The sequence below is a fragment of the Pseudophryne corroboree genome, chromosome 11, assembly GCF_028390025.1.
Source record: "Pseudophryne corroboree isolate aPseCor3 chromosome 11, aPseCor3.hap2, whole genome shotgun sequence".
Classification (NCBI taxonomy): domain Eukaryota; kingdom Metazoa; phylum Chordata; class Amphibia; order Anura; family Myobatrachidae; genus Pseudophryne; species Pseudophryne corroboree.
The window spans coordinates 56,535,604-56,557,571 of record NC_086454.1 but is presented as its reverse complement, the minus strand read 5'-3'; the positions used below and the strand labels follow the sequence as shown (position 1 = coordinate 56,557,571).

General features: G+C 45.3%; 1 protein-coding gene across 3 annotated transcripts in view; it reads left to right on the top strand.

Moving 5' to 3' along the window:
• ANO3 (anoctamin 3) overlaps positions 1–21,968 on the top strand; it is a 1,051,220-nt gene that overhangs the window by 46,408 nt on the left and 982,844 nt on the right. The gene's annotated exons all lie outside the window — the stretch shown is intronic.

Here is a 21,968-nt window from a genome sequence, read left to right as displayed (position 1 = left end):
GAAAGAATAAAGAGGCGCAAGATGGAATTGTCCTTGGGCCCTCCCACCCACCCTTATGTTGTATAAACAGGACATGCACACTTTAACAAACCCATCATTTCAGCGACAGGGTCTGCCACACGATTGTGACTGAAATGACTGGTTGGTTTGAGCCCCCACCAAAAAAGAAGCAATCAATCTCTCCTTGCACAAACTGACTCTACAGAGACAAGATGTCCACCTCCTCCTCATCCTCCGATTCCTCACCCCTTTCATTGTGTACATCCCCCTCCTCACAGATTATTAATTCGTCCCCATCTCAGGTCCCTGTGTATTTTCTGGAGGCAATTGCTGGTGAATGTCTCCACAGAGGAATTGATTATAATTAATTTTGATGAACATCATCTTCTCCACATTTTCTGGAAGTAACCTCGTTTGCCGATTGCTGACAAGGTGAGCGGCTGCACTAAACACTCTTTCGGAGTACACGCTGGAGGGGGGCAATTTAGGTCAAATAGAGCCAGTTTGTGCAAGGGCCTCCAAATTCATATATTCATATGCAGTGACAGTAGACGACATGTCAGTAATCGTTGGCAGTTCCTTCAGTCCGGACCAGATGTCTGCACTCGCTTCAGACTGTCCTGCATCACCGCCAGCGGGTGGGCTCGGAATTCTTAGCCTTTTCCTGGCAGCCCCAGTTGTGGGAGAATGTGAAGGAGGAGCTGTTGACGGGTCACGTTCCGCTTGACTTGACAAGTGTCTCACCAGCAGGTCTTTGAACCTCTGCAGACTTGTGTCTGCCGGAAAGAGAGATACAATGTAGGTTTTAAATCTAGGATCGAGCACGGTGGCCAAAATGTAGTGCTCTGATTTCAACTGCTTAAGCGAATTAAGGGCTATATCCACAAGTCCCACATGCTCTGTTTTAGCTCCTCCTTCAATGTCTCCAGCTTCTTCTGCAAAAGCCTGATGAGGGGAATGACCTGACACAGGCTGGCAGTGTCTGAACTGACTTCACGTGTGGCAAGTTCAAAGGATTGCAGAACCTTAAATAACGTTGAAATTATTCTCCACTGTGCTTGAGTCAGGTGCATTCCCCCTCCTTTGCCTATATCGTAGGTAGCTGTATAGGCTTGAATGGCCTTTTGCTGCTCCTCCATCCTCTGAAGCATATAGAGGGTTGAATTCCACCTCGTTACCACCTCTTGCTTCAGATGATGGCGGGGCAGGTTCAGGAGTGTTTGCTGGTGCTCCAGTCTTTGGCACGCGGTGGCTGAATGCCGAAAGTGGCCCGCAATTCTTCGGGCCACCGACAGCATCTCTTGCACGCTCCTGTCGTATTTTAAATAATTCTGCAACACCAAATTCAATGTATGTGCAAAACATGGGACGTGCTGGAATTTGCCCACATGTAATGCACGCACAATATTGCTGGAATTGTCCAATGTCACAAATCCCCAGGAGAGTCCAATTGGGGTAAGCCATTCTGCGATGATGTTCCTCAGTTTCCATGAGAGGTTGTCAGCTGTGTGCCTCTTATGGAAAGCGGTGATACAAAGCGTAGCTGCTGTTCTTGCTGCGGGAGGCAATACATCTACCCAGTGGGTTGTCACATTCATATAGTCCTGAGTATGCCCTGCTCCACTTGTCCACATGTCCGTGGTTAAGTGGACATTTGGTGCAACTGCATTTTTTAGGACACTGGTGACTTTTTTGTGAGGTCTGTGTACATTGTCAGTATCGCCTGCCTAGAGAAGTGGAACCTAGATGGTATTTGGTACCGGGAACACAATAACTCAATAAATTCTCTAATTCCCTGTGAATTAACGGTGGATACCGGACACACGTTTAACACCACCCAGGCTGCCAAGGCCTGAGTTATCTGCTTTGCAGCAGGATGACTGCTGTGATATTTCATCTTCCTCGCAAAGGACTGTATGACAGTCAATTGCTTACTGGAAGTAGTACAAGTGGTCTTCCGACTTCCCCTCTGGGATGACGATCGACTCCCAGCAGCAACAACAGCAGCGCCAGCAGCAGTAGGCGTTACACTCAATTATGCATCGGAGGAATCCCAGGCATGAGAGGACTCATCAGACTTGACAGTGACATGGCCTGCAGGACTATTGGCTTACCTGTCTAAGGAGGAAATTGACACTGAGGGAGTTGGTGGTGTGGTTTGCAGGAGCTTGGTTACAAGAGGAAGGGATTTAGTTGTCAGTGCACTGCTTCCGCTGTCACCCAAAGTTATTGAACTTGTCAATGTTAAAATAATTCCACACCGACGAGGTGATTTTTTTTGTAATTTGTAATTTGACCAGGCATGTCAATGGGCATATTCGTCCCACGGACAACAGGTGTCTCCCCAGGTGCCTGACTTAAACAAAACACCTCACCATCAGAATCCTCCTTGTCAATTTCCTCCTCAGCACTAGCAACACCCATATCCTCATCCTGGTGTACTTCAACAGTGACATCTTCAATTTGACTATCAGGAACTGGACTGCGGGTGCTCCTTCCAGCACTTGCAGGGGGCGTGCAAATGGTGGAAGGCGCCACCTCTTCCCGTCCAGTGTTGGGAAGGTCAGGCAGTAATCATAAAGGATATACAAAAATAAAACACATAACAAAATCAATCAAAATGTGATCTTTGCAAAACAAAACAAAAAAACACTACCAAAAAACAACAGCTGAATCATATTTTTTTGATGTGTACAATGTTTACTTTGTAGCATATTTCTAGAGAAAATATAAACAGTTTTTGTCTTTACAGTATATCTACCTGACACCGATATTTGGTAAACGAGAACAACAAGGATTTGGTAACATGATACTGGCCCTCATTCCGAGTTGATCTCACCAAGCAACTTTTTGCTGCTGGTGCGATCAAATAATCTCCGCCTATGGGGGAGTGTATTTTAGCATATCAGGGCTGCGATCGCTTGTGCAGCCCTGCTATGCTAAAAAAGTTTCACACAAAGCAAGACCAGCTTTGGACATACTTACCCAGTATGACGATCTCAGAGATGAGGGTCACGGCTTTGACGTCAGACATCTACCCTCCGTTCGCCTGGACACACCTGCGATTTTCTTACCACGCCCCGAAAATGGTTCCAAACGGTGAGTTGCCGACCCGGAACGCCTTCCTGCTGTCAATCTTCTTGCGGCCGCCGCTGCAACCGCTTTCTTCGTAGTTAGCCGTTGCCAGGCAACAAAGCGCAAGCGTGATGCTAACGCTGCGCATGCGCATTCCAGACCCGATCGCACCGCTGTGAGGAAGTGCAGCGTGCGATCAGGTCGGAATCAGCCCCATTAGCCTGTAAATTCTTAGTTACTGTATATTCGTTTTCAATAGCAGCTGATGTGAAGCAAAACTGTTTCTAGCCAATTTGGCTCCCAGTTCGAGATTTAAAAATGTGCCCCCCCATGATATAAAAAAATGCGCCCCCCCCCCCCCCCCCTCCACACCTAGATTTAAAAAAAATGTGCACGCGCACCCGGCAAAGGGGGCGTGGCCTCATCTAATTGAGCATGGCCTCGTCTGAAAAGACTACCTCACAATCCAGTTTTTGACCCTGCTCCAACAGATCACGACCACCACATGAAAAAAAATTCTACCATATTAAGCCCCACAAGGTAATGCCCCCTGCACCATATTATGCCACACACCGCAATGCCCTTGATACATTAAATCCCCACACTACGGCAGGCAAGAGTCCCCATTTCACACATTACGGCAGGTGTCCCCATTTTACACACTGAGAGAGAGAATACTTACAGAGGTGATTACCGCTCTCCGGCCCGCCTCACCAGTCGCTCCTCGTGCCGGCCTTTCCCTCTTCCTAACTTGGATCCCCCTCTGTACTCCGCTCGGGGGGGGGGGGTGTTTCGCGGAGTGATGGGGTTGCGTCGTGATGTAACGGCGCAACCGCGTCATTCCGTGAAACTCCGCCCCCTGAGCGGGTTACTCGGGGAGAAATAGGAGGGGGAAGCAGGGAGCCACAGTTAGTGTCGCGGCGGGCGCCCAGTGCGGTTGCACTGCTCGCCTGCCCCAAGAAATGGCCCAGAGGGGAAGTTCCTATGTAGAACTGAATGTATGCTGGGATACTATCACCACTATTTGCATTGGGAACAGATGAAATAGCATGGCAACTTATCATTTAAGTAATGCTGAGACACCACATACTATAGTAGATAGGATGCTGACCTGGTGATGACACCAAGAGGAAATCTCTCTCTGCTTCCTTGTAGCAGAATGTTTGTAATGGGCATCAATGGCCATCAGGACATGCATGAGATGATGTGCACAGTACAACTGCCACAAAGAGATCAGAGGATACATCTTTGGTGAAACGTTAGCCTTTATGCTACAGCAGGCAATGCTATCTGAAGTACAGTATGTATTATCTGTCAGGGTCAAGCTTTGAAAATGTATCTGTATTGTGGAACTTGAAATGACCCCAAATCGCAGTCCCAATTGAGAATAATTGCTTCCCTTGTTTCTGATATCATCTACATTTAAAGGAAAGGGGGAGGGACTAGGCCAGCACAATTTCATTTTAAGCAAAATAAGAGGTGCTACCATACTGGTGCACAATCCAACCACTAAAAACACTAATAGTCAAAATGGGATGCAGTTAGCGGTCATGTGACCGACACCAGAATACCGGCACCACTCGGAATCCCGGTGCTGGAATGTCGACATCCCGAAGATACATGTAAGTAATGTGGTGCTGGTTAGGATTAGGGCTCCGGGGGTTGGGGTTAGGGTTAGGCACTAGAGGAGGGCCCTAGCCACCACCCCCTGTGAATTTCTTGAGTCCTTTTGTTACCGTAGACCCTTACAATTTGGCATGAGTTCTCTCCTATACAACTATCTGCTCCTTACTGTGTATTCCAGTGACAGGAAGATCTCAGCACCACCCTTTCCCCAGAAGAAGACACATGGCCCTCGATTCAGGAACAGATTGCTAGATCTTCCATATCTACATTGGTTATGGAAAATGACAATAAAATCTATAACTGCTGGTAGATGGCTCCCCTTTGCTGCAGGGTACTTTTAGTCACATTTTGTGGACCTGTCCAAAAATGCAACAATAAAACAATAATCAGCACTGCTGCCAGCCCCAAATTAAATAAACACACTTGATCCACCTACAGCCGTCTCAGCGGGATACCCAAACCCTCAAAAAAGGTGAGAACAATAAAAAGAAGAAAAAGACAACAGAGGCTCAGCTCATTTACTAATGTAATATAAACACACTAATACAAAAGTGCAATTACACATATAAAATTACCAGCTGGTATCCACATATAAGTACAAATTTAAAACAGAAAAGCCCTCCGCATGCCACTTGCTATTCTGTCATACAGTGTTGGACTGGTGCATGAAGGCCCCATCGGGAGAATGCAGGGATAATAGGGGGCCTTGTTTGAGGTTGTGGCCAGCTGCAACAGAAGTTTGGCTAACCATTAGAGAGAGCATGATCTGGGATCCTTAATAGATATATATATATATATATAGTACCAGATTAATAACAGCAATGCACTGTAGAAAATATACCATAGTCCTGTGCAGTATAGAGCAACATATGTATACTGTATAATGTATAAGTCCATTGCACAGTCTGGAACCTGATCCCTTGAAGAGGAGGTGAAGCCGCAGGCAGTGGGCCCCACCGCGGGGTTTCCATGTGCCCTGGTGTCATATTATACAGTATTTACTCTATCCAAGTTCCAAAGCTTTTACGTTTGTAACCATCATTTGTTATACATGACAGGCAAAGTGAAACAGTCTCAATTAGTAGATACAGCATGTATCAACTGTTAGTATTTAAGATGCAGCTGACAATGTATAGCAATGACAGTTGAGTAGTGCCGTCTGTTAGTAGTTGAAATACACACTCTCTCCAATTTTAGATGATGTTATACTACTTAGATGTAATGTATTACTCCTGGCCAGGAGCTTGGATATAACAAGCAGGCAGAGTGGCATGGTCCTCTGTTTCACTAGGACAAATTATGGATCTCCCAGTTACTGGTGCTTTCTAGAATTAACAGCCCTTATCCGGAGTTACCATATGTGATTGTCCATATTAGAAAGCAGTCATAAAGGACACTGAGGGTCATTACAACCTGATAGCACGCTAGCTATTTTTTGCAGCGCTGCGATCAGGTCAAAACTCAGCAAAACTGCGCATGCGTATGCACCGCAATGCGCAGGCGTGTTGTACGAGTACAAAGCGGATCGGTGCTGGGCGATGGATTTAATGAAGAATCCATTCGCACAGCCGATCGCAAGAAGATTGACAAGAAGAAGGCGTTTATGGGTGTCAACTGACAGTTTTCAGGGAGTGGTTGGAAAAACGCAGGCGTGTCCAAGCGTTTGCAGAGCAAGTCTGACTTCAATTCCGGGACCGGACAGGCTGAAGTGATCGCAACGGCTGAGTAAGTTCTGAGCTACTCAGAAACTGCACAAACTGTTTTTGTACCGCTCGGCTGCACAAGCGTTCGCACACTTGCAGAGCGAAAATGCACTTCCTCATAGGCGGCAACTATCTGATCGCAGCGCTGCCAAAAATAGCTAGCGACCAATCAACTCGGAATGACTCCCACTGATTCCAGCACATACATCAATCCTTGACGCATTTCCCCGCCTTGTTAACGATCAACGTCTTCCTCAGAAGGTAACCTTCAAGGTGGGGAAACGCGTTAAGGATTGATGTGCAGTGGCAAACGCAGGATTTGCATGGGGGGGTTTCCAGAACTGGGCGGAGCCAATCACGGGGGTGGGGACTGAGGTGACCCAGTATATGCTGGGTCCGTAAAACTAGTGTGTCTGTGTGTGTGTGTGTGTGTGTGTGTGTGTGTGTGTGTGTGTATATATATATATATCTACACATATATATATATATATACATATATCTACACACATATATATATATATATAAAGATGCAAGGATAGGCACTCCACAATGCTCAAATATAGAAGTGCTGGTGCCTCCGTGAATATAACATACACAGGACCAAAGACGTGGCACTCACAGCATAGTTACAACAGATCAAAAAGACATCAGTCGCTGTTTTGCAACGTTTCAGTGGTAGTCCACTGTCGTCAGGCTTTATTTGAAAATACATTAAAATCATCTTACCTTTATAGAACCCCCGCGTGCATGTTCGAAAAACAGTCCGGACCCGAACTTCCGGTCGGGCGGACGGAAATGACGTGATAGTGCCGTCAGCGCACTGAAAGAAGAAACCATCACCATAGTAACCAGAAGCGTACATAAAAACAATCATTGCAATCTACTTGCAGAAATGGAAAGTCACGATAAAGTTCTCACCAATAGTACACATGCATATTACTACATGCAGTATACATATATGGATACATTATTAATAACCCAAATGGTAACAGAGACAGTTCCTCATAATTTCTTAATATGCTGCAATCATATTTATACAGACAAACAGAGAGACCCCTGATTGTCTGAGATGTTACTGTCCCAGCCTAATCAATCTTATTGACACAAACATATTATGTAATGATAAAAATAATAAAGGAAGGAAATATAATATTATAGAGAATATATTCCTAAAGAAAACAGGCATACGATAGTTGTTCGTTCAAACCATTAGGATGCAACACCCCCAAATATGTTATCCATTTTGTCTCCATTTGGAGTAGTTTGGACGACCGATCTCCACCCCTAATGTTGTTAGGGATGTGATCGATCATTCTGTATCGTATACTATTAATGGGGTGTTTATAAGTAGCAAAGTGTCTTGCTACGGGTTGTTCACTGCTGCCCGTTTCTAGTGCTTTTCTTATGGCCGACCTATGACAGGTCATTCTCTCTTTGAATTTCCTTTCTGATTTGCCTACATAACTGAGGCCACAAGGGCAGATAATCTGATAGACCGTGAATGTGGAATTGCAAGTTAATCGATGTCGAATTGAAATCTTTTTACCTGTTTGTGGGTGGTTAAATGAATCTCCTGTAAGTAAGTATTGACACGTCACACATGTGCATTTAAAGCACCCTAATTTAGTGATTGTCTGAGACAAAAAATGTGTGCTGGGTATTACTGCATCCTGTGCAACCTTTGAGATATCGGTTTTAACCAAATAGTCTCTGAGATTTTTCCCTTTGGTGTAACACGGCATAAGCCTTGAACCAGATAAATGTAAAAAACCGATGAACAATTACATTTATCTGGTTCAAGGCTTATGCCGTGTTACACCAAAGGGAAAAATCTCAGAGACTATTTGGTTAAAACCGATATCTCAAAGGTTGCACAGGATGCAGTAATACCCAGCACACATTTTTTGTCTCAGACAATCACTAAATTAGGGTGCTTTAAATGCACATGTGTGACGTGTCAATACTTACTTACAGGAGATTCATTTAACCACCCACAAACAGGTAAAAAGATTTCAATTCGACATCGATTAACCTGCAATTCCACATTCACGGTCTATCAGATTATCTGCCCTTGTGGCCTCAGTTATGTAGGCAAATCAGAAAGGAAATTCAAAGAGAGAATGACCTGTCATAGGTCGGCCATAAGAAAAGCACTAGAAACGGGCAGCAGTGAACAACCCGTAGCAAGACACTTTGCTACTTATAAACACCCCATTAATAGTATACGATACAGAATGATCGATCACATCCCTAACAACATTAGGGGTGGAGATCGGTCGTCCAAACTACTCCAAATGGAGACAAAATGGATAACATATTTTGGGGGTGTTGCATCCTAATGGTTTGAACGAACAACTATCGTATGCCTGTTTTCTTTAGGAATATATTCTCTATAATATTATATTTCCTTCCTTTATTATTTTTATCATTACATAATATGTTTGTGTCAATAAGATTGATTAGGCTGGGACAGTAACATCTCAGACAATCAGGGGTCTCTCTGTTTGTCTGTATAAATATGATTGCAGCATATTAAGAAATTATGAGGAACTGTCTCTGTTACCATTTGGGTTATTAATAATGTATCCATATATGTATACTGCATGTAGTAATATGCATGTGTACTATTGGTGAGAACTTTATCGTGACTTTCCATTTCTGCAAGTAGATTGCAATGATTGTTTTTATGTACGCTTCTGGTTACTATGGTGATGGTTTCTTCTTTCAGTGCGCTGACGGCACTATCACGTCATTTCCGTCCGCCCGACCGGAAGTTCGGGTCCGGACTGTTTTTCGAACATGCACGCGGGGGTTCTATAAAGGTAAGATGATTTTAATGTATTTTCAAATAAAGCCTGACGACAGTGGACTACCACTGAAACGTTGCAAAACAGCGACTGATGTCTTTTTGATCTGTTGTAACTATGCTGTGAGTGCCACGTCTTTGGTCCTGTATATATATATATATATATATATATACATACACACACACATACATATACACGGGTGGTCTTCAGTATGCCGGCGGTCGGGCTCCCGGCGACCAGCATACCGGCGCCGGAAGCCTGACCGCCGGCATACTGACACTTATTCTCCCTCGTGGGGGTCCATGACCCCCCTGGAGGGAGAATAGAATAGTGTGGCGCACGTAGCGTGGTGAGCGCAGCGAGCCCTCAAGGGGCTCATTTGCGCTCGCCACACTGTTGGTAAGCTGGCGGCCGGCCTCCCGGCGCCGGTATGCTGGTCGCCGGGAGGCCGGCCGCCGGGAGATCGTAGTGAACCCATATACACATATACATAGCATATTAAACATGCATACATATATATATATATATATATATATATATATACACACACACATACAGTACACATATATATACACATGTGTATATATATATATCATGTGTGTGTGTGTGTTTATATGTATGTATGTATATACATGTGTATATATGTAGGCACATGGATATATATGTACTATAATTAAAATAAAGTAAACTTTTATTGCACTTGACCGCCGGCATACTGACACTTATTCTCCCTCGTGGGGGTCCATGACCCCCCTGGAGGGAGAATAGAATAGTGTGGCGCACGTAGCGTGGCGAGCGCAGCGAGCCCTCAAGGGGCTCATTTGCGCTCGCCACACTGTTGGTAAGCTGGCGGCCGGCCTCCCGGCGCCGGTATGCTGGTCGCCGGGAGGCCGGCCGCCGGGAGATCGTAGTGAACCCATATACACATATACATAGCATATTAAACATGCATACATATATATATATATATATATATATACACACACACATACAGTACACATATATATACACATGTATATATATATATCATGTGTGTGTGTGTGTGTGTTTATATGTATGTATGTATGTATGTATATATACATGTGTACATATGTAGGCACATGGATATATATGTACTATAATTAAAATAAAGTAAACTTTTATTGCACTTGCAAGTGCCACCAGGAAGACAGCAGGCTGCAGAGGATGCTAGACAGTCATTAATAATACTCATGCAGCTAAAAAAAAATATATATATTTTTTTTTTAGTGGAGGGGGGTTTCTGGGTACTCGGAAACCCCCCCTGGGTGCGCCACTGATGTGTGCGCTGGAATCGGTTACAAAGATAAAAGCTGTGGAACTTGGATAAAGTAAATCCTGTCTAATATGACAGAATTACAAGTGGCATGCAGAGGGCTTTTCTATTTTAAAATTGTACTTATACAGTGTACGGATACCGGTAGGTATTTTTATATATGTAAATGCTCTTTTGTATTAGTGTGTGTATAATAAATTTGTAAATGTGCTGAGCTACCATCTCTGTCTTTTTCTTCTTTTTACTGTCCAAAAATTGTTCTAGTCTTGTGTTTTCGATTTTGTACCTTGTGAGTGCTGTATTAAATTTACCCTTGTTAACTCTTGGTCTTTTCGCTTAGGTCTCCCCTTTCAGTCCTAAAGGTGCCCATACACTAGTGCGATTTTGCCCGATTCTATCCGATTCCAACATTTCGGGCCGATAAATCGGATGAAAACTGGCTAATCGCATGTGTTTTACCTCTGATCCGATCTAATGCGCAGTCCTGTGAGCATTGGATTGGAGCCCCTAGATCGGAAGTACTGCACTATAGATATATTGTACCGGCAGCCTTGGCAAAAGAACTGCATACTGTACGATGTATCATATGTGATCCTGCCGTTGAAAAGCTGGCAGGCGTTAAAGGGTGATCGTATGCGACTTCTCCCCTCCGAGAAGTCGCGTAAATATATGGCCACCTTTAGGCAGATATGAGGATAGCTTTGTAGCCCAAATGCTGCTAGATGTCTTGTAGCCTCCTACTGGACAAATCCTACTGATGTTGCAAAACCTCATTCCGCTGCTTTTGCTAGAACATGGGAGATTTAGAAAATCACAGGTTACCTCAACGCCAAGTCACCACAATCCCTTCGGAATTGAGTCCCTGGTATACTTATGCTAGACCATTCTCCAACCATTGGTTGTGTGTAGCAGAGCTGTACAAACTGATTTTGTGCAGTCTTTACGTAGCCCAGGACTTACTCAGCCGCTGCGCTCACATCAGGTTGTTCAGGACCAGATTTGACATCAGACACCCTCCTTGCAAATGCTTGGACACGCCTGTGTTTTACCAAACACTCCCTGAAAATGGTCAGTTGACACCCATAAGCACCTTCTTCCTGTCAATCTCCTTGCGAAAGCCCATGCGAATGGCTCCTTCGCACAAACCCATCGCTGATCGGCGATCCGCTTTGCAGCTGTCCATCACGGCGCGCATTGCGGTGCATATGCATGCGCAGTTTGGATCTGATCACCTGCTGTGCGAAAATGCACAGTAGCGATCAGGTCTGAATTACCCCCATGTAATGATAGTTTTCTTTTTTGTTGTTGCTACTGAACTTTTTGAAACTATAAATAAATAAAAAAATTGGGATTGTCCCGCTGAAATCGGGATGGATGGGACACCTAAGAGTGGATGGGAGTGGTGCTAATATCAAGCAGAAGGAGTCACAACTTTCAAGTGTACATTACTGTATATACACAACTATCAAGGAAAGGGGGATTGCACTGTACAATTTTAAACATAAAAAGAGGTGCTACTATGATGTGTGCCTCATGCCTCCGTGATGCCAGTAGATCTCAGTGAATATTATTGTGACTATTAGGGGTAAATTTACTAAGATCAGAGTTCTATTTAAAATGGGATGATGCCAATAGCAACCAATCAGATTCTACTTCTCATGCATCTAACACCTTCTAGAAGATAATACCTGGAATCTGATTGGTTGCTTTGGGCAACATCCCATCTTAAATAGAACTTCCATCTTAGTAAATCTAGCCCTTACTGTCCAGTGGTTCAGTCTTCAAAATGGCTGGCTCTACCATGACTAGGCAAAGCATAAAATCCATGGAGCAATATATTGTACCTGTGTATTAAGAGAGGAGGGACCCCGTGTGCAGTTTCCCTTCTGGGACTACCCCTCTCTAGCTGGCAGCACAGAGACTCTGGGCACTAGGATCACTAGAAGATCCTAGCGCGGACCCAGAGACTAGTGCGCATGTGCAGGTCTCCGTGGAAATGGTGCGGCTGCCAGTTTCCTGATGCTTTGTGCAGCGCCGCTCCTGCTGGTGGGCGACTCTGGAGGGTATGTATTGGAAAAATTGTTTCAGGGTGTGCAGTGTGGGACCCCAGGGGCCCCAATGTGCACTGCAGACACTGCACATATTATAGATACACCACTGGCATACTGTAATATTCTGATTAGAGTGAAACTCTGCATGATTTTGTCTAAGACGGATTGCTTTGGACATTGTTGCAGCTTGTTTTATAGTGTTCTGCAGATGATTTATCTAAGCAGAATTCTCTTTTATCTTTATAAATCCAGCCAAAGATTAGCATCTTGTAAATGGTGTATACTCTGTTGACTGCCTTTCTCTCTGTTTTTATTCAATTTAAGAAGAGCTCCAGGAGGACATGTATTTATTTAGCAATTGAGCTGTTTTGTGATATTTTGGTCATCTTATTGAATAAAACAGCACTACAGTATGGGCTTGATTCATGTTTGTAAGGAATTGCTCAGCCGTAAGGATCACCCTTAAAATGGTTTTAGACATTGGCCAACCCGCGTGAGCTGAAGCTGGCTTTCAGATCTGGACATCAGGAAGTCTGTGTCCGAAGATGCAGACCCTGAACCCATCATACCTTCAAAATGGGGGCAATACGCCCTGTTTTGAAGAACCAAGCCGGGTGCCGCCCTCGCTCCGTCCACCTGTCAGTCATGTCAATCATGCTTCAACTGACAGGAGGCTGGGAGTGATGTTGCAAAACCCATTCTGCACATGCACAGAATGGGTTTTTGTCTGCGCAGACCCGCAAACATTGCATTTGTATGCAAACCATCGAATTTGTGTACTTACGAGCTTAAGTGTACTGTAGACCACAGAAACCAATCACATTTTTGTCTACATTTTCTAAACTTTTCCAGAAAAGTTTAGCACTAGAATGTTACTGGTTACTATGGAATACATACAGTTTGTCGGCGGACGGGGTGCCGGCTGTCAATACCCGACAGCCGCATCTCGTACTCCAGTATGCCAGCAACGGGGCTCGGTGGCTCACTGCGCTTGCCACAGGATCTATTCCCACTCTATGGGTGTTGTGGACACCCACGAGTGGGAATAGCCCTGTAGTTCCGGTATTCCGGCTGTCGGTAATGTCGGCTGTCGGGATTTCAGCGTCAATATCCTGAACGCTGGGATCCCGACACCTGGCATGTTAACCGCAAACCGTTACCATGGGTTACAAAAGAGCACAGCGACATTTTTATAATTTATCCATATACAGATGGAGCCCTCCTCATCTATCCCTTTAATAGAATTAATTGAGCCAGCACAGTCAGACATAGGCCCTCATTCCGAGTTGTTCGCTCTGTAATTTTCTTCGCATCGCAGCGATTTTCCGCTAACGGCGCATGTGCAATGTTCGCACTGCGACTGCGCCAAGTAAATTTGCTAAGATGTTTGGTATTTTACTCACGGCATTACGAGGTTTTTTCTTCGTTCTGGTGATCGGAGTGTGATTGACAGGAAGTGGGTGTTTCTGGGCGGAAACTAGCCGTTTTATGGGTGTGTCAAAAAACGCTGCCGTTTCTGGGAAAAACGCGGGAGTGGCTGGAGAAACGGAGGAGTGTCTGGGCGAACGCTGGGTGTGTTTGTGACGTCAAACCATGAACGACAAGCACTGAACTGATCGCACTGGAAGAGTAAGTCTCGAGCTACTCAGAAACTGCACAGAGAAGTCTTCTTGCAATATTGCGAATCTTTCGTTCGCAATTTTGATAAGCTAAGATTCACTCCCAGCAGGCGGCGGCTTAGCGTGTGCAAAGCTGCTAAAAGCAGCTTGCGAGCGAACAACTCGGAATGAGGACCATAATCCCTTGCTGTAATTACTTAGGGGGTCATTCCAAGTTGATTGCTAGCAGCCGTTGTTCGCTGCGTAGCGATCATTGAAAAAAATGGCTAATCTGCATATGCGCATGCACCGCAATGCGCACGTGTGTTGTATGGGTACGTAGTCCTTTTTGGTTTTGCACTGGTTCTAGTGACGATTCCAATCGCGCAGCCAAACGCAAGGGGATTGACAGGAAGAGGGCGTTTCTGGGTGTCAACTGACCGTTTTCTGGTAGTGTTTGGAAGAACACAGGCGTGGCCGGGTGTTTGCTGGGCGGGTACCTGACGTCATTACTGCAGCAATCATCGCACAGGATAAGTAACTACAGGGCTGGTCTTGTTTTGCACAAAATGTTTTTGCTGCCGCTCTGCTGCACAGGCTGCACAGGCGTTCACACTCCTGCAAAGCGAAAATACACTCCCCCCGTGGGCGGCAACTATGCATTTGCACGGCTGCTAAAAACTGCTAGCGAGCGATCAACTCGGAATGACCCCCATAATCCCCTGCTGTATTGTTCTCTTTGTATTGTATTGCAGATGAGAACAATAGATGAAAGGTTTATGCTAATAAGCATTGGTGCACCTAGGCGCAGTAGATAAGCCTAGATAAGCGATGCTTCATCTGTATGCTCTTGTTTATTAAGCTCTTGATATTGTGGACAAGTTTTAGACAAAGAATGAATGTCATTATGAACATTGGGGGTCATTCCGAGTTGTTCGCTCGTTATATTTTTCTCGCAACGGAGCGATTAGTCGCTAATGCGCATGCGCAATGTCCGCAGTGCGACTGCGCCAAGTAAATTTGCTATGCAGTTAGGTTTTTTACTCACGGCATTACAATGTTTTTTCTTCGTTCTGGTGATCGTAATGTGATTGACAGGAAGTGGGTGTTTCTGGGCGGAAACTGGCCGTTTTATGGGTGTGTGCGAAAAAACGCTACCGTTTCTGGGAAAAACGCGGGAGTGGCTGGAGAAACGGAGGAGTGTCTGGCCGAACGCTGGGTGTGTTTGTGACGTCAAACCAGGAACGAAACTGACTGAACTGATCGCAGATGCCGAGTAAGTGTGGAGCTACTCAGAAACTGCTAAGAAGTGTCAATTCGTAATTTTGCTAATCTTTCGTTCGCAATTTTGATAAGCTAAAATTCACTCCCAGTAGGCGGCGGCTTAGCGTGTGCAAAGCTGCTAAAAGCAGCTTGCGAGCGAACAACTCGGAATGAGGGCCATTATTAGACAGAAGGTGAGATGCATCATCGCTTGGAGAGTGATAAAATGGAGAGAGAAAAAGTACCAGCCAGCCAGATACTGTCATTTTCCAACACAGCATGTAACATGCCAGTCAGGAGCTGGTTGGCTGCTACTTTATCTCTCTGTGTTTTATCACTCTCCTAGCGATAATGCATCTAACACAAAGTGTTCCATGTTCTCTGCAGACGATAAACAATTAGAGCTCCTCATACTCTTCTTTTGAGATATAGTCATTAGGTCGACAAAACTTAGGTCGACAGGCATTAGGTTTTCACTTTTTTTTTATTTTTTTAACTTTTTCATACTTTACGATCCACATGGACTACGATTGGGAATGGTAACCTGTGCCGAGCGCAGCGGTAGCAGAGCGAGGCACCTTGCCCGAAGCATGGCGAGCAAAGCGAGTCATGCAAGGGGACCCGGTGCACTAATTGGGGTTCCCCGTCACTTTACGAAGGAAACTACACAAAAAAAAGTAAAAAAAACCTCATGTCGACCTTTTTCCATGTCGACCTAGTGACCATGGCGACCTAATGCATGTCGACCAATAGTGGTCGACCTAATGACTGTCGACCTAAGTGTGGTCGACCTAATGACCCATACCCCTTCTTTTTTTTCTTTTCTTTTTTTTTCCGTAAGCACAATACTGTATATTATTTTTATTACTGGTTATAGAGACATGAGTGTTCTTCTTTAGGAAATGCATCATTTTCGCTCCCCTGAATGCAGTAACTTAAATGCTTGCAAACAATCTAACACAGTGGAAAAAAACATTCAATTGAAAATGCAAATATATAATTTTTAATAAAACTGATAGATAAGCTAAACATGTATAGTCTCTAAAAAAATGAATACATTGTGTAATATGGCGGAGTGTAGACCTGCGCTCATGCATGTATTCCAATGTGAGGCTAGCTGCAGATGTAAACAGAGATGGATCCTTATCTCTGGATTTACATATGAGAAATGGGATATACAGAGTGTCTACCTACAAACAAACCATACAGAACAGATATGGGGATAATTCAGACCTGATCGCAGCAGCAAATTTATTATCAGTTGGGCACAAGCCCGGCGACTAGGGGGGTCAAAGGGGACACCCGTCCTGGGCCCCGACGTTGTGAGGGGCCCCAAGGTCCAGCGACGGCATAGGCAGCTTGTCATAGATTGAAATAATGATATAAATAGCGGCATCGCGCCAGCCGCGGGCCGCCCGCTGTATGGTTAGAAGTAATCAGTAACTAACTGCCATTTTTTTTCAGCACCCCCTCCTGGCCCTGTAGTCTCCCCTCAGGGTTCCCAGCCCTGCCCCAGGTCAGGTATCAGCCAGTCCCCGTCCGGACCTGCCCTCCTCTCCGAGCCCTCCGAGCCCACCCTGTCTCTGCTGTGACTGATGCCGCAGCTGTGCCTGTCAGGTGGCGCTGGCAGCTGTGTGGCTATAAAGTGCGGCTCCTCTCCGGCATTTACAGTTGAGCAGCCCAAGCTTCAGCAAGCCCCCTCTCCACCCGGAGAGTGCGGTATGCCGGTAAGCCCCGCCCCCTTACTCCCGCAGTGCCTCATATTGCTGCTGCGGCCAGCCATGCCTTGAACCTCCACGTCCGCCATGAAGCCCCCAGACCCAGAGTCCCTCATCAGCATTGCACAAGAAGTGAGCTCTCCTGGGCACCAGTGAGTCAGACAGCGCCGGAGCCAGTAACCCAGCCTCCCTAATTGGGTGGATGCAGGTTTGAGCTGTGCAGCACTTCATGTCACTGGTCTGGGGAAAGGCACGGGGGCACAGTGGTTAGCATAACCACTGAGACTGTGTGATCAGTGGTCTCTGTGTTCAGTCACTGTTTCAAACCCCCACCCCATGTTCTGTTCCAGCCTGTGTCAACCCCCCCATGCTCTGTCACTATTACACCCCCCCCCCCCGTGTTCTGTCCCTATTCCATCCACACACCCCTCCGCTGTGTTCAGTCCAGCCTGTGTGTCAACAACCCCTGTGTTCTGTCACTATTTCACCCCCCCTCTGTGTACTGTCCCAGACTTTGTGTCATCCCCCCATGCTCTGTCACTATTCCATCCCCCCGTGTTTCTGTCCCTAATCCATCCACCCTCCCCTTGTGTTCAGTCCCAGCCATTTTGTCACCCCCATAACTCCCAACTTTGTCCTGTGTGGAGGCCGCGCGCATGCTCCCGAAAAGTGGGTGTGGCCTATCAAAAGGGAGCGTGGATTCGCGAGAGGACCCGCAATCGTGAGCCACGCCCCTGTTTTCATCACTGAGGGGGCATGCCCAGCGATCTGTGAGCCGCTGGCATGCCCCCTCTCCCTCTGACTCCAGTGAATAGACGCTGTATGCATGCGCACAGCGTCTATTCACCGCTGCTTTGCTAAACAGGGCAGCGAGAGACAGAGCCTTCCAACTGCTCCCCGCACCGCGGGACACTGCGGCCCGCGGGTGGGACATCGGGACAGTCCCCAAAAAACAGGGCTGTCCCGCGAAAATCGCTGTCCCTGCATATGCACCCCCCCTGTGTTCTGTCACTATTTCACCTCCCCTCTGTGTACTGTCCCAGACTTTGTGTCACCCCCCCATGCTCTGTCACTATTCCATCCCTCCCTGCGTTCTGTACCTATTCCATTCCCCTCCCCCATGTTCAGACCCAACCAATGTGTCACCCCCTCCATGTTCTGTCACAATTCCAGCCCCCCCCCGTGTTCTGTCTCTATTCAACCACCCCCACCCCAGTATTCAGTCCCAGTAATTGTGTCGCTTACCGTACACCACACAGTATTTGCTATGCTGTGTGCGTGTCCTTTACAATTATTCCCTTAAAAATTACCCTATTTAATCTCAACTAAATAGCACCAGATTTCTTCAGCACGTGTCTAATAATCAATTCTAATGGCAACAAGAAAGTGAGCTGCAACAATGTAGATGTGTGCGTGCATGTATGTGTATGCAAAAACAGAAATAAACAGTTTTAAAAGATACTAACGTATTGTTCTTACCTCCGGTTCCGGATTCCACCCCAGCACTCCTACAACGTAGCATAACAGACGCTCATCTAGTCAGCACCACTGTATCCCTCACCACCAATACGGATACGAAGGAATACTGCGTTCCCGCCCTTTGCTGACAGATAAAGTCTGATTTACAGTAGTGAGGATATGTGGAGGACGGACGAGCCCTCAATTGATAAAGCCTAATATTTATCCTATATAACACACTATAAAGAGGTTAAGAGACACAGTACGCAATTGGCGCACGAGGTACCGTAAGGGTACGCCCTTAGCGTAGCGGACGCTGTATCGGGAGCGAGCCGCCCGAGCGACACAAACGCGACACAAACGCTCGCGAGAATACGCTGTTGGTATCGGGCACACTATAGGTGAGCGACTACCGTAATGCTACGCTATCAGCGTAGCATACGCTCGAGACCACGAGGAGATCACGAGCGGCGCAGACGCTCACAAGATAACAATCAGTAGACCTTGAATGTAACACACAGAAAGGATATTCTTATACTGTAGACCTTGTACTGAAACACTGTAGCGATATAACGCTGCTTAACCTTGTTTACACTAAAGCTGTTTGAGCGATAGAGACGTTCCTATTACCCTCTGCAATATAATGAACACACAATACCGTGCTAAGGATCCAACACCTTTACTATCAAGCTTTAAATTATATCGAAAAGGGGTAAAACAGTTTACAAGTCATACACTACATACTAACATATAAATCTAACAGAATATCTAGACAGAAATATACAATAACGTTACAATCTTAAACTAAACAGAAAGAGAGAGAATGTGTCCAATACAAACAAAGAGCGAGATGATTACAGAGAATTACTTACACACACACACTGGGAACGATCGCAGCGCAGCCTGGTACCAGACCCCAAGTTTGTGAATATGAAAACCCTTTGTGGAGAGAGTGGGGGAGCTGTTCAGGCTGGCTGACCTTATATACACTACACACAATACAGTACAATGGTCCCTACATTCTTATTGTTCATTGGACACAGGAATTCGTCTTCGCATTATAACAAAAGGTCATAGGTTGGTTCATACAGGTGGGCTGTGACTATTCCTAACTGCTCAGGTGGGTGGGAAACTGGGTTTCCCGCCGCATGGGTAATAAAGTGCAAATATAGTAAATGTCCATAAACTTCTTATGTCCATAACTATACGCACGAGCGATTAATCCGCTTCAAACCAACACCGGAATATTGCTAATTATATTCTCTTCCGATGGATACTAAACACCACTGTGTAACCCCTGTCTGACCCTTCGTATCAAACAAAGAGGGATCTCTTTGTCCCTGAACATACTACATTAACTAAACTTTCAGATTCTATCAAAGGGACCATAATCTACAAAATACATTATATGAATAAAATATGTTACGATTGAGTCGCCCGCTAGACGCACATAAACTCTACCGTAAATGCGCATACCGTGCGCCTGCGGGTGCACGCAACTGAGAGTATGCGCACGCACGGGAGGGCTCATGCACACGCAGCAGGCACTCGCATGAGGTGCATATATGGCAGGGTGTAGCGTGATATTTTTCTGACTTTGACAGTCCACCCTTTGGCAGTCACCCATAACTGCCACTCCCTAAAACAGTTCAAAAAGAGAAAAATATATGTCATGTATAATACATTTCTATGATTGGGTAGGGGAGGAGAGGAGAAGGTAGGAAAAGGGTATGACCTAGTGAGATAGCAGAAGCATGTGTGTATGAATCCATGTTTGGGGGGTCATGTATCATCGTGCCGTACGTGTTTTAAATCAAGCTTCGAGGTATTGCGAAGTATACATTTGAATTCCTTCTTATCCCATGGTACGGGTCTGTGGATGGGCTGTCAAACTTTACCGAGCTCTCTTCGGCTTTTGGTTGCAACAAAATGGGGGGGAGCACATTTTAGTTGATGATACATGAATAGGGGAATATGTGAGTGCTGATATCTGTGCCTATATTCCCTATCGACTATGTGTGTTATTACCTGAAGGTTGTAGAGATGAAGATAAAGAACAATTATGGTAAATGCAGTGATAAACTATGTGAGTTTAATATACATTTGCCGATTGAGGTCTTGTCTTGTGTCTTGTCTTGTCTTGTCTTGTCTCGATGTACATGTTGACTGTAGTCTCCCGATGCTTTTGCCAACAATGCGAGCAAAGCTTTATCAATGTCCATAGACTTACAAAAAGTGTTGGGCTAGCGTAAAATTTAAAGTACTAGGGATATGGGGGTCTATGGCATAGTCCATCAGTTGTCTGTGTAAAAGGTTGTCAAATTCTTCTTCCAAGCGGATGTCTTTGTACCTTGGAGGAAAACAAAGGAGAAACGGGTGAAAGAAACGGACCGTGGAATCACATTTTCTTCACAACATTGTCTCTATCGTTGGGTCATAAACCAAATCAGTCGTTGTTATTACAGTATCTTCACTCCTTAAACTCATCACTCGGGCGCTACGTTTACACTTTGTTAAAACCCGAACGCATCTAAATATCAGACCGCCCAATATGATGACACCCAGAATACACAAAAGAAATTTCCCTACATCCATGATAATACCTTGGGTCCATTCTCCTAAACCAGAGAACCAATTTCGTGGGTTCGACCATGACACCCAACTGGTCAGCTCATTACCCACAGCGGCAAGGGTGAGATTGTGTTTCCTTCGGAACTCCCATTTTAATTGCAAAATGTCATCCATCTTTTTGTCTATGACCTCGACCGGGTCCTCGGTGCTGTTTGTAATATATGTGCAGCACTTTATTCCATACTGAGTCGCTAGGGTAACACAATACCCGCCTGTCACAGCTGTGAGATAATTGAGAATCATCCTATGCTGAACCAGTTCTGTTTTATAAGCTTGGAGCTCCCTTCCGGTATACCTGAATGTGTTATACATTTCAGTGATATTGTCTAATAAATTTGCAAGCGCAGATATATATTTATAATTTATTACTCCTCTGGCGGTGCAAGTGATATCTAACGCGATTAGGAATTGAATCCCGGTGGATTCATTGATCAGGTCAGAGGCCGGATGCTCTGTTCTTTCTATTAGGTGCCGTTTAACGATGTGTTCGTAATAAGTGTGAGTATAAGGAGCTTGGGCACTGCGGTGAATATCCTTCATTTTAGTGTGGGATACGGTCATTACCTCAGGCAGTACTTTTTCCAATATAACATAACCCTTCTGAGTTTGGGGCAAGCCACTTATACGCCTTCCTCCTGCATATGAAATATGCATCATCGGGGAGAACATATGGGACGGAGTAGGACATTACCATATTACACATTTTCCATATGAAATCTCCTAACCCTAATTCTCCCATCTGTT